This window comes from Somniosus microcephalus, chromosome 4 (assembly GCF_052327205.1).
Source record: "Somniosus microcephalus isolate GS21.2 chromosome 4, FLI_Smic_1.0, whole genome shotgun sequence".
Taxonomy (NCBI): Eukaryota; Metazoa; Chordata; class Chondrichthyes; order Squaliformes; family Somniosidae; genus Somniosus; species Somniosus microcephalus.
The window spans coordinates 180704676-180717622 of NC_140990.1; the positions used below are offsets into that span (position 1 = coordinate 180704676).

General features: G+C 46.1%; 1 protein-coding gene across 4 annotated transcripts in view; it reads left to right on the forward strand.

Annotated features, from left to right (window-relative positions):
- ube2g2 (ubiquitin-conjugating enzyme E2G 2 (UBC7 homolog, yeast)) overlaps positions 1–12947 on the forward strand; it is a 63508-nt gene that overhangs the window by 7556 nt on the left and 43005 nt on the right. The gene's annotated exons all lie outside the window — the stretch shown is intronic.

The following is a 12947-nucleotide window of genomic DNA, read 5'->3' on the forward strand; positions in this document are numbered from 1 at the left end:
CCTCTAAACCTCCTGCCCCTTACCTTGAAACTATGCTCCCTGGTTATTGACCCCTCTACTAAGGGGAAAAGTTCCTTTCTATCTACCCTATCTATGCCCCTCATAACTTTGTACACCTCAATCAGGTCCCCCCTCAGCCTTCTCTGCTCTAAGGAAAACAACCCCAGCCTGTCCAGTCTCTCCTCATAGCTGAAGCGCTCCAGCCCAGGTAACATCCTGGTGAATCTCCCCTGCACCCTCTCCAATGCAATCACATCCCTCCTGTAGTGTGGCGACCAGAACTGCACATAGTATTCCAGCTGTGGCCTAACCAGCGTTTTGTACAGCTCCATCATAACCTCCCTGCTCTTATATTCTATGCCTCGGCTAATGAAGGCAAGTATCCCATATGCCTTTTTAACCACCTTATCCACCTGTTCTGCTGCCTTTAGGGATCTATGTACATGCACACCAAGGTCCCTCTGATCCTCTGTCTTTCTTAGGGTCCTACCATTCATTGTGTTATTCCCTTGCCTTGTTAGTCCCTCCAAAATGCGTCACCTCACACTTTTCAAGATTCAATTCCATTTGCCACTATTCTGCCCATCTAACCAACCCATCTATATCGTCCTGTAGCCTGAGGCTTCCCTCCTCGCTATTTACCACTCCACCAATTTTCGTATCATCTGCGAACTTACTGATCATACCTCCTACATTCATATCTAAATCATTAATGTACACTACAAACAGCAAGGGACCCAGCACCGATCCCTGCGGTACACCACTGGACACAGGCTTCCAGTCACAAAAACAACCTTTGACCATCACCCTCTGCCTTCGGCCACTAAGCCAGTTTTGGATCCAATGTGGCAAATTGCCCTGGATCCCATGGGCTCTTACCTTCTTGACCAGCCTCCTATGTGGGACTTTGTCAAAAGCCTTACTGAAGTCCATGTAGCCTACATCAACTGCACTACCCTCATCCACACACCTAGTCACCCCCTCGAAAAATTCAATCAAATTGGTTAGACATTATCTCCCCCTGACAAAGCCATGCTGATTATCCTCGATTAATCCTTGCCTCTCCAAGTGGAGACTAATTCTGTCCCTCAGAATTTTTTCCAATAATTTCCCTACCACTGATGTTAGGCTCACTGACCTGTAATTCCCTGGTTTATCCCTACTACCCTTCTTGAATAATGGTACTACGTTAGCTGTTCTCCAGTCCTCTGGCACCTCCCCTGTGGCCAGAGAGGTTCTGAAAATTTGTGTCAGAGCCCCTGCAATCTCCTCCCTTGCCTCACATAGCAGCCTGGGATACATCTCGTCTGGGCCTGGGGATTTATCCACTTTTAAGCCCGCTAAAACCGCTAGTACGTCCTCCCTCTCAATACTAATTTTTTCAAGTATATCACAATCCCCCTGCCTGATTTCTATGCCTACATCGTCCTTCTCCACAGTGAACACAGATGCAAAATGTTCATTTAAAACCTCACGAACATCATCCGGCTCTACACACAGATTGCCACTTTGGTCCCTAATGGGCCCTACTCTATCCCTGGTTATCCTCTTGCCCTTAATATACTTATATAAAACACCTTGGGATTTTCCTTTATTTTGCCCGCCAGTGATTTTTCATGCCCCCTCTTTGCTCTCCTAATTGCTTTTTTAAGTACCCCCCTGCACTTTCTATACTCCTCTAGGGCTTCCACTGTTTTTAGTCCTTTGTATCTGCCAAAAGCCTCCCTTTTTTCCCTAATCCATTCTTGTATATCCCTTGACATCCAGGGTTCCCTGGGCTAGTTGGTCCCACCCTTGACCTTTACGGGAACATGTTGAGGTTGTACTCTATTTCCTTTCTGAAAGACTCCCACTGCTCTGATGTGGATTTTCCTACAAGTAGCTGATCCCAGTCCACTTTGGCCAGATCCTGCCTTATCATATTAAAATCGGCCTTCCCCCAATTTAGAACCTTTATTTCCGGTCCATCTTTTTCCTTTTCCATGACTACCTTAAATCTCACCGAATTATGGTCACCGTCACCAAAATACACTTTAAGAATTCCGCACCCTCTAAGCCTTTCACACTCTGACTATCCTAGTTAATATTGGGGAAGTTGAAATCCCCTACTATTATTACCCTATTATTTCTACACTTCTCTGAGATTTGCCTACATATCTGTTCCTCTATCTTCCCCCTGACTGTTTGGGGGCCTATAGTACACTCCCAGCAAAGTGCTTGCCCCTTTTTGTTTTTAAGTTCTACCCATATGGCCTCATTAGAGGAACCTGCTAAGATATCATCCCTCCTTACAGCAGTAATTGACTCCTTTGATTAATATTGCGACACCCCCTTCTGTCTCGCCTGAAGATTCTATACCCTGGAATATTGAGCTGCCAGTTCTGCCCCTCCCTCAACCACGTCTCTGTGATAGCAACGATATCATACTCCCATGTGTTCATCAACACCTTCAATTCATCTGCCTTACTCGCAAGACTCCTTGCATTAAAATAAATGCCATCCAGCCTTGCCATACTCCCTTGTGCCGTTGCATATTTGCTCTGCCTTCCAGGCTGACTTGTTTTTTCCTCTATATTTGGCTGTGCACCACCCCCTACTATAGCTCCACTCCGTATCCCATAGAAACATAGAAGATAGGAGCAGGAGTAGGCCATTCGGCCCCTCGAGCCTGCTCCGCCATTCAATGCGAGCATGGCTGATCATCCAAATTCAGTACCCGGTCCCTGCTTTCTCCCCATACCCCTTGATCCCTTTAGCCTTAAGAAATATATCCAACTCCTTCTTGAATATATTTAATGTATTGGCCTCTACTGCCTTCTGTGGTAGAGAATTCCACAGGTTCACCACTCTCTGGGTGAAGAAATTCCTCCTCATTTCTGTCCTAAATGGCCTACCCCTTATCCTTAGACTGTGACCCCTGGTTCTGGACTCCCTGACCATCGGGAACATCCTTCCTGCATCTAGTCTGTCCAGTCCTGTCAGAATTTTATAAGTTTCAATGAGATCCCCTCTCATTCTTCTAAACTCCAGCGAGTACAAGCCCAATCGACCCAATCTCTCCTCATACATCATTCCTGCCATCCCAGGTATCAGCCTGGTGAATCTTCGCTGAACTCCTTCCATGGCAAGAACATCCTTCCTCAGATAAGGCGACCAAAACTGCACACAGTACTCAAGATGTGGTCTCACCAAGGCCCTGTACAACTGCAGCAAGACATCCTTGTTCCTGTACTCAAACCCTCTCGCTACGAAGGCCAACATGCCATTTGCCGCCTTAACCGCCTGCTGCACCTGCATGCTTACCTTCAGCGACTGGTGCACAAGGACACCCAGGTCTCGTTGCACTTCCACTTCTCCCAATCTATTGCCATTCAGATAATAATCTGCCTTCCTGTTTTTGCCACCAAAGTGGATAACCTCGCATTTATCCACGTTATATTGCATCTGCCATGCTTTTGCCCAATCACCCAACCTGTCCAAATCATCCTGGAGTTTCTCGGCATCCTCCTCACAGCACACACGCCCAACCAGCTTTGTGTCGTCTGCAAATTTGGAGATATTACATCTAGTTCCCTTGCCTAGATCATTAATATATATTGTGAATAGCTGGGGCCCAAGGACCGATCCCTGCGGTACCCCACTAGTCACTGCTTGTCACTCGGAAAAAGACTCGTTTATTCCGACTCTTTGCTTTCTGTCTGCCAACCAGTTCTCTATCCAAGTCAATACCTTGCCCCCAATCCCATGTGCCTTAACTTTACACGCTAATCTCTTTTATGCGGGACCTTATCAAAAGCCTTCTGAAAGTCCAAATACACCACATCCATTGGTTCTCCCTTATCTATTTTACCAGTTACATCCTCAAAAAATTCCAGTAGATTAGTCAAGCACGATTTATCTTTGTAAATCCATGTTGACTTTGTCCGATCCTGTCACTGTTTTCCAAGTGCTCTGCTATTACATCTTTTATAATGGACTCTAGCATTTTCCCCACTACCGATGTCAGGCTTACCGGTCTGTAATTCCCCGTTTTCTCTCTACCACCTTTTTGAATAGTGGGGTAACATTAGCTACCCTCCAATCCATGGGTACTGTTCCAGATTCCATCGAATGCTGGAAGATGATCAGCAATGCATCAACTATTTCTAGGGCCACTTCCTTAAGTACCCTAGGATGTAGATTATCAGGCCCTGGGGCTTTATTGGCCTTCAATCCCATCAATTTCCCTAACACCATTTCCCTACAAATACTGATTTCTTTCAGTTCCTCCCTTTCATCAGACCCTATGTTCCCCGACATCTCTGGGAGGTTATTTGTGTCCTCCTTTGTGAAGACAGAACCAAAATATGTATTTAATTGGTCTGCCATTTCTTTGTTCCCCATTATAAATTCCCCTGATTCTGACTGCAAGGGACCTGCGTTTGACTTCACCAATCTTTTGCTCTTCACAATATCTATAAAAGCTTTTACAGTCAGTTTTTATGTTCCCTGCAAGCTTACTGTCATATTCTATTTTCCCTTTCTTAATTAATCCCTTTGTCCTCCTTTGTTGAATCCTAAACTGCTCCCAATCCTCAGGTTTACTGCTTTTTCTGGCCAATTTATATGTCCTCTCCTTGGATCTTATGCTATCCCTAATTTCCCTTGTTAGCCACGGTTGAGTCACCTTTTTTGTTTTATTTTTATGCCAAACTGGAATGAACAAATTCTGTAGTTCATCCATGCGGTCTTTGAATGTTTGCCATTGCCTATCCACCGTCAACCCTTTGAGTGACACTCCCCAATCAATCCTACCCAACTCGCACCTCAGACCATCGTAGTTTCCTTTATTTAAATTTAGGACCCTAGTCTCTGAGTCGACTACTTCATTCTCCATCTTAATGAAGAATTCTATCATATCATGATCGCTCCGACCCAAGGGGCCTCGTACAACAAGATTGCTAATTAATCCTTTCTCGTTACATAATACCCAGTTTAAGATGGCCTGATCTCTGGTTGGTTCCTCGACATATTGGTCCAGGAAACCATCCCTTAAACACTCCAGGAATTCCTCCTCCGCACTGTTGTTACTAATTTGGTTAGCCCAATCTATATGTAGATTAAAGTCACCCACGATGACTGCTGTGCCCTTATTGCATGCTTCTCTAATTTCCCTTTTAATGCCGTCCCCAACCTCCGCATTACTGTTTGGAGGTCTATATACCACTCCCACTAACGTTTTCTGCCCCTTGGTATTTCTCAGTTCTACCCATACAGATTCCATACAGAGCTAGAAACATAGAAGATAGGAGCAGGAGTAGGCCATTCGATGAGATCATGGCTGATCATCCAAATTCAGTACCCTGTCCCTGCTTTCTCCCCATATCCCTTGATCCCCTTAGCCTTAAGAAATATATCCAACTCCTTCTTGAATATATCCAACTCCATCCCCCTGCCAAGTTAGTTTAACCCCCCCCCCCCCCCCCCCCCCAAACAGTACTAGCAGACCTCCCTGCAAGGATGTTGGTTCCGTTCCAACAGAGTTAACTGTTGGGACCCTGGACGATGGGAAGGGAGGAAGTAAAAGGGCAGATGTTGCATCTCCTGCACTTGCACGGGAAGGGGAGTGGGTGTTGGGGTGATAGAGGAATGGACCAGGGTGTCGTGGCAGGAATGGTCCCTTCGGAATGCTGAAAGGAGAGGGGAAGATGTGTTTGGTGGTGGGATCATGCTGGAGGTGGCGGAAATGGCAGAGGATGATCCATTGAATGTGGAGGCTGGTGGGGTGGGGGCTGAGGACAAGGGGAACACTATTGTGGTTCTAGGAGGGAGGGGAAGGGGTGAGAGCAAAAGTATGGGAAATGGAACGGACACAGTCGAGGGCCCTGTCAACCATGGTGGAGGGGTATCCTCAGTTGAGGAAAAAGGAAGACATATCGGAAACGCTGGTATGGAAGGTGGCATCATCGGAACAGCTGCAGTGGAGACGGAGAAACTGGGAGAATGAAATAGCGTCCTTACAGGAAGCGGGGTGGGAGGAAGTGTAGTCAAGGTAGCTTTGGGAGTCAGTGGGCTTATAGTGGATGTTTGTTGATGGCCTATCCCCAGAAATAGACAGAGAAGTTGAGGAAGGGAAGGGAAGATTCGGAGAGGAACCATGTGAGGGTGAGAGAAGGGTGAAAATTGGAAGCGAATTTGGTGACATTTTTCAGTTCGGGGCGAGAGCAGGAATTGGCACCGATATAGTCATCAATGTACCGGAAAAAGAGGTGAGGGAGGGGACCTGAATAGGAATGGAACAAAGAATGTTCCGCATATCCTAGGAAAAGGCAGGCATAGCCAGGACCCATACGGGTTCCCATCGCCTTTACATGGTGAGTAATGATGGGGTGATGTCATTGTGGTGTGACAAGTTTACATAGGCAATTTCTATTTTAAATGTGGCTGTAGAAATTTATAATGGGAGTGCAATAATACAAGATTATTCATATTTTCATTTTCAATGTGTAAAAACAATTAGAGGGAACTTTTGGGTGGTGTTCCCATTTGCCTGCTGCCCTTGTCCTTCTAGGTGGAAGAGGTTGTGGGTTTGGGAGGTGCCGCCGAAGAAGCCTTGGCGAGTTGCTGCTGTGCATCTTGTCGATGGTACACACATGGTGCGCCGGTGGTGGAGAGACTGCATGTTTAAAGTGGTGGATGGGCTGCCAAACAGGCGGGCTGCTTTGTCCTGGATGGTGTCTAGCTTCTTGTGTTGTTGGAGCTGCACTCATCCAGGCAAGTGGAGAGTATTCCATCACACTCCTGACTTGTGCCTTGTAGATGGTGGAAAGGCTTTCGGGAGTCAGGAGGTGAGACGCTCGCCGCAGAATACCCAGCCGCTGACCTGCTCTTGTAGCTACAGTATTTATGTGGCTGGTCCAGTTCAGTTTCTGGCCAATGGTGACCCCCAAGATATTGATGGTGGGGGACTTGATAACGGTAATGCCATTGAATGTCAAGGGGCGGTGGTTAGTCTCTCTCTTGTTGGAGACTGTCATTTCCTGACACTTGTGTGGCGCAAATGTTACCTGTCACTTATCAGCCCAAGCCTGAATGCTGTCCAGGTCTTGCTGCATGCGGGCACAGAGCGGGATTAAATGGAGTGGACTTGAACAGGGTGCTTTGGGTGGGAATTTGGAAAGAGTGGGAATTCGGAGAAGCGTGGGAAGGAGTTGCTGCTTTTTGCCTACACTACTTGTAGTGCTTTGTGTTACAGGTAGATATTTAATTGCAGTATCCTTAACTTAATCTAGATCAAGTAAGCAGTCAGGAAACTACACTGCAAACTAAGTTACCTCATTACAAATTTAATTACATTTATTAAATAAAACAAGGTCATATAGGGATGGCAGTGTGCCGCAACTGCAGCATGTGGGAGTTTGTGGAGAACATTGTGATCCCGGACAACCACATTTGCAGTAAGTGCCTGCATCTTGAGGAACTTCAGCTCAAGAGTTTTTGAGCTGGAGTCTGAGGTGCAGACATTGCGGGACTTTGATCCAGGAGGCAGTCTGGTAGTGGTACAGGTCTGGTTAGTGGTCAGGGACAGGAGGGTCTGACTGCAACTCATGGAGGTAAGGGGACCCCAGGTGCAGTGCTGGAGGAGCCTCAGCCTTTGCCCTTGTCCAACAGGTATGAGGTTCTTGCTGCCTATGTGGATGAGGGAAAAGCCTGCAGGATGGATGAGCAAGCAATGGGCAGGAGGCCATTCAAGTGGGGGAGTGAAAGGGAATGTAGTTGAGGTAGGGGACAATATAGTCGGGGATAGATACTGTTCTTTGCAGACGCGACCTAGAGTTCCGAAGGTTATGTTGCCTGCCCGGTGCCAGGGTTAAAGACATCTCACGGCTGGAGAAGAGCTTGGGACTTGGGATGAGAGGGGGAGGATCCAGTTGTCGTGGTCCACGTAGGAACCAGCGACAGGTAGAACTAGGAATGAGGTTCTGCCTAGGGAGTTTGAGGAACTAGGATCCAAATTAAAAAGCAGAACCTCAAAGGTAGTAATCTCTGGATTGTTACCTGAGACACGCGCAAATTGGCATAGGGACAAACAGATTAGAGGTTTAAATGCGTGGCTCAAAGAGTGGTGTGGGAGGAAGGGGTTTCGGTTCATGGGGCACTGGCACCAGTACTGGGGAAAGAGGGAGCTGTTCTGTTGGGATGGGCTCCACTTAAACCGGCTGGGACCAGTGTCCTGGCGAACTGAATAACTAAGGCAGTAGACAGGGCTTTAAACTAATGAAAGTGGGGGGGGGGTGGGAGGATTCAGGAAAGAGTAAATTTAAAAGCAGCGAGAGAAATGTCAAGGCTCTAGAGAAGAGTCGCGTTTTGGGTAAAAATAAGCAGTGTGGGTCAGGAAGGGACAGAGAAAGTAAGTGGGCAGAGATTTGGCAGATGGAATACAGTACTGGAAAGTGAGGTTATGCACTTTGGCAGGAAAAATCATAGAGCAAGTTATTATCTTAATGGCAAGAAACTGGAAAGTACTGTAGTACAAAGGGATCTGGGGGTCCTGGTGCACGAAACTCAAAAAGTTAGTATGCAGGTGCAGCAAGTGATCAAGAAGGCCAATGGAATGTTGGCTTTTATTGCTAGGGGGATAGAATATAAAAATAGGGAGGTATTGCTGCAGTTGTACAAGGTATTGGTGAGACTGCACCTGGAATACTGCATACAGTTTTGGTGTCCATACTTAAGAAAAGACATACTTGCTCTCGAGTCAGTACAAAGAAGGTTCACTCGGTTAATCCCGGGGATGAGGGGGTGGTCATATGAGGAGAGGTTGAGTAGATTGGGACTCTACTCATTGGAGTTCAGAAGAATGAGAGGCGATGTTACTGAAACATATAAGATTGTGAAGGGGCTTGATCGGGTGGATGTGGTGAGGATGTTCCCAATGATGGGTGAAACTAGAACTAGGGGGCATAATCTTAGAATAAGGGGCTGCCCTTTCAAAACTGAGATGAGGAGAAACTTCTTCACTCAGCGGGTAGTAGGTCTGTGGAATTTGCTGCCCCAGAAAGCTGTGGAAGCTACATCATTAAATAAATTTAAAACAGAAATAGACAGTTTCTTAGAAGTAAAGGGAATTCGGGGTTACGGGGAGCGGGCAGGAAATTGGACATGAGTCTATGTTCGGAACGGTCATGGCCCTGTGGGTAGCGGAGCGGGCCGAGGGGCCGTGTAGCCTGGTCCTGCTCCTACTTCTTGTGATGTGTTAGATTTCAGGAGATGGTTCTATTCCTGTTCCTGGCTGGGGTGGAGATCACCTTTTACAGAAAGTAAGTACTGTAGAAAATATAGGGACAGTGATCTCCTGGACGAGTTTCGATCGCCTAGATGGGTCGGAGAGGAATTTCCAAGATTTTTTTTCTCCCAAATTGGCCGTTGGGTTTTTTATCTGGTTTTTCGCCTCTCCCAGGAGATCACATGGGTTCGGGAGGGATGTAGAGTGATAGTAGATTTGAGGTTAGGATCAGATCAGCCATGATCTTATTGAATGGTGGAGCAGGCTCGAGGGGTCGATTGGCCTACTCCTGCTCCTATTTCTTATGTTCTTATGTAAAGGTAATGGCATCAGTGACTAAGGTGACAGCAGGGAAAAATAGAAATAAGTCAAAGCTAAAGGCACTATATCTGAATGTGTGAAGCATTCGCAACAAAATAGATGAAATAATAGTGCAGATAGAAATGAACAGGTTTGATCTAATAGCCATAACGGAGACGTGGATACAAAGTGACCAAGGTTGGCAACTAAATATTCCAGGATACTTAACTTTTAGAAGAGATGGGAAAAATGGAAAAGGAGGAGGGGTAGTCCTGATAAAAGAAGGGATAAAGACAGTAGAGAGAAAGGATCTTAGCTCTGAAAATCAAGAAGTAGAATCCGTTTGGATTGAAATAAGAAACCACAAGGGGCAGAAAACATTGGTGGGAGTTGTTTATAGGTCCCCAAATAGTAGTTGTAATGTAGGGCAGATTATAAATCAGGAAATTAGAGGTGCATGTAACAAGGGTAATACAGTAATTGGGGACTTTAATCGACATGTAGACTGGGCAAACCAAATTTGCAGTAATAGTGTGGAGGACAAATTCATGGAATGTATGCAAGATAGTTTTCTAGATCAGTATGTTGAGGAATCAACTAGGGAACAGGCTATTTTAGATCTAGTATTGTGCAATGAGAAAAGGTTAATTAATAACCTTGTAGAAAAGGGGCCTTTAGGGAAGAGTGACTATAATATGATAAAATTTTATATTGAGTTTGAAAGTGATTTAGTTAAATCCGAAACTAGGGTCTTAAATCTAAACAAAGCAAACTACGTAGGTATGAGGGGCGAGTTGGCTAAGGTAGATTGGGAAACTACATTAAAAGGTATGACGGTAGACAAGCAATGGCTAGCACTTAAAGAATTAATACATAATTTACAACAAATATACATTCCTTTAAGGCACAGAAACCCCACAGGAAAAGTAGTCCAACCGTGGCTAACAAGAGAAGTTAAAGATAGCATTAGATCACAGGAAGAGGCTTATAATGTTGCCAAAAAGAGTAGTAAGCCTGAGGATTTTAGAATTCAGCAAAGGAGGACCAAGAAATTGATGAAGAAAAGGAAAATAGAATGAGAGTAAATTAGTGAGAGATGTAAAAACTGACTGTAAAAGCTTCTAAAGGTATGTAAAAAGGAAAAGATTAGCAAAAATAAATGTGGGTCCCTTACAGGCTGAGACAGGAGAAATTATAATGGGGACTAAGGAAATGGCACTGAAATTAAACAAATACTTTGTCTGTCTTCACGGAAGAAGACGCAAAAAACTTCCCTTAAATAGTGGAGAGCCAAGGGTCTAGTGAGAATGAGGAACTGAAAGATATTAGTAAAAAAATATTGGAGAAATTAATGGGACTGAAAGCCGATAATCCCCTGGACCTGATGGCCGACATCGTAGGGTTTTGAAAGAGGTGGCTATAGATAGTGGATGCATTGGTTGTCATTTTCCAAAATTCCGTAGATTCTAGAACGGTTCCTGCAGATTGGAAGGTAGCAAATGTAACCCCACTATTTAAGAAAGGAGGGAGAGAGAAAATGGGGAACTACAGACCAGTTAGCCTGACATCAGTAGTAGAGAAAATGCTAGAATCTATTATTAAGGATGTGGTAACAGGGCACTTAGAAAATAATAATAGGATTGGGCAGCGTCAACACGGATTTATGAAAGGGAAATCATGTTTGACAAATCTGTTAGAATTTTTTGAGGTTGTAACTAGCAGAATACGTAAGTGGGGAACCAATGGATATGGTGTATTTGGATTTTCAGAAGGCATTCGATAAGGTGCCGCACAAGAGGTTATTAAACAAAATTAGGGCTCATGGGATTGGGGTTAATATATTAGCATAGATTGAGGATTGGTTAACTGACAGAAAACAGAGAGTAGGAATAAATGGGTCATTTTCGGGTTGGCAGGCTGTAACTGGTGGGGTACCTCAAAGATCAGTGCTTGGGCCTTAGCTATTCACAATCTACATTAATGATTTGGATGAGGGGACCAAATGTAAAATATCCAAGTTTGCTGATGATACAAAGCTGGGTGCGAATGTAAGTTGTGAGGAGGATGTAAGGAGGCTTCAAGGGGATATAGACAGGCTAAGTGAGTGGGCAAGAACATGGCAAATGGAATATAATGTGGAGAAATGTGAAGTTATCCACTTTGGCAGAAAAATAGAAAAGCAAAGTTTTTTTAAATGGTGAGAGATTGGGAAATGTTGGTGTTCAGAGGGACCTGGGTGTCCTTGCATGCGAATCACTGAAAGTTAACATGCAGGTACAGCAAGCAATTAGGAAAGCAAATGGTATGTTGGCCTTTATTACAAGAGGATTTGAGTATAAGAGTAAAGGGCCTAGAAATTCAGTGGGCTGCGCCACCAGTTAGCGCCCAAAGAGGGCACTTAGTGGCTTTAGCGCCACTGGCCACACCTCCCGCGATATTTAGCGGGGCGCTAATGGCGGTGTTAGCCTGTAGCGCTGCGACGCCACCGATGACGTCATCGGTGTGCGCAGCGCCCCGCTCCTGCCCCGATCACCATATTTGGTCGCGCCCGCCTCTTTAACGCCGGTCGCAAATCGCGACCGGTTCACAGGGCCTACCTGTGGCGGTAGTGGCGCAAGTTAAGGTGGAGGTGCGGGGCGGCCGCCTGCCAGCACCTCCGTCCCCGGCCTCCTAAACCCCCCCCCCCGCGGCACTGCCGGCTGTTTCCCCAGAGCCCGGCACTTCTCCTTGGTGCCGGACTCATTTGCCAGCACTCACGAGCGGGGATCGCGCTGTTGCAGGCACCTCCCCCTTAACAGTGGGAGGAAGGCCTGCAGTACCGCAGCGTGCCGTGCCGCAGCGTGTGGCGCTGTGGCCCTTAGCGCGGCGATATTCAGTGTGAGCGCCCCAAGCGGGGAGCCTCGAGTAGCGGCCCGCTTCCGTTTGGGGCGCTGAAACTGAATATCGGGATGGCGCAAGTGGCTCTGCTCGCAGCGGTAATTCCGGCGCCCAGGCGAGCTTGGCGCCCCAAACGGGGCCCAACTGAATTTCTAGGCCAAGATGTCTTCCTGCAATTATATAGGGCCCTGGTGAGACCACACCTGGAGTGTTGTGTACAGTTTTGGTCTCCTTACCTCGGGAAAGAAAGAAAAAGACTTGCATTTATATAGTGCCTTTCACGACCACCGGACGTCTCAAAGCGCTTTACTGCCAATGAAGTACTTTTGAAGTGTAGTCACTGTTGTAATATGGGAAACGCGGCAGCCAATTTGCGCACAGCAAGCTCCCACAAACAGCAGTGTGATAATGACCAGATAATCTGTTTTGTTGGTTGAGGGATAAATATTGACCAGGACACCGGGGATAACTCCCCTGCTCTTCTTCGAAATAGTGCCATGGGATC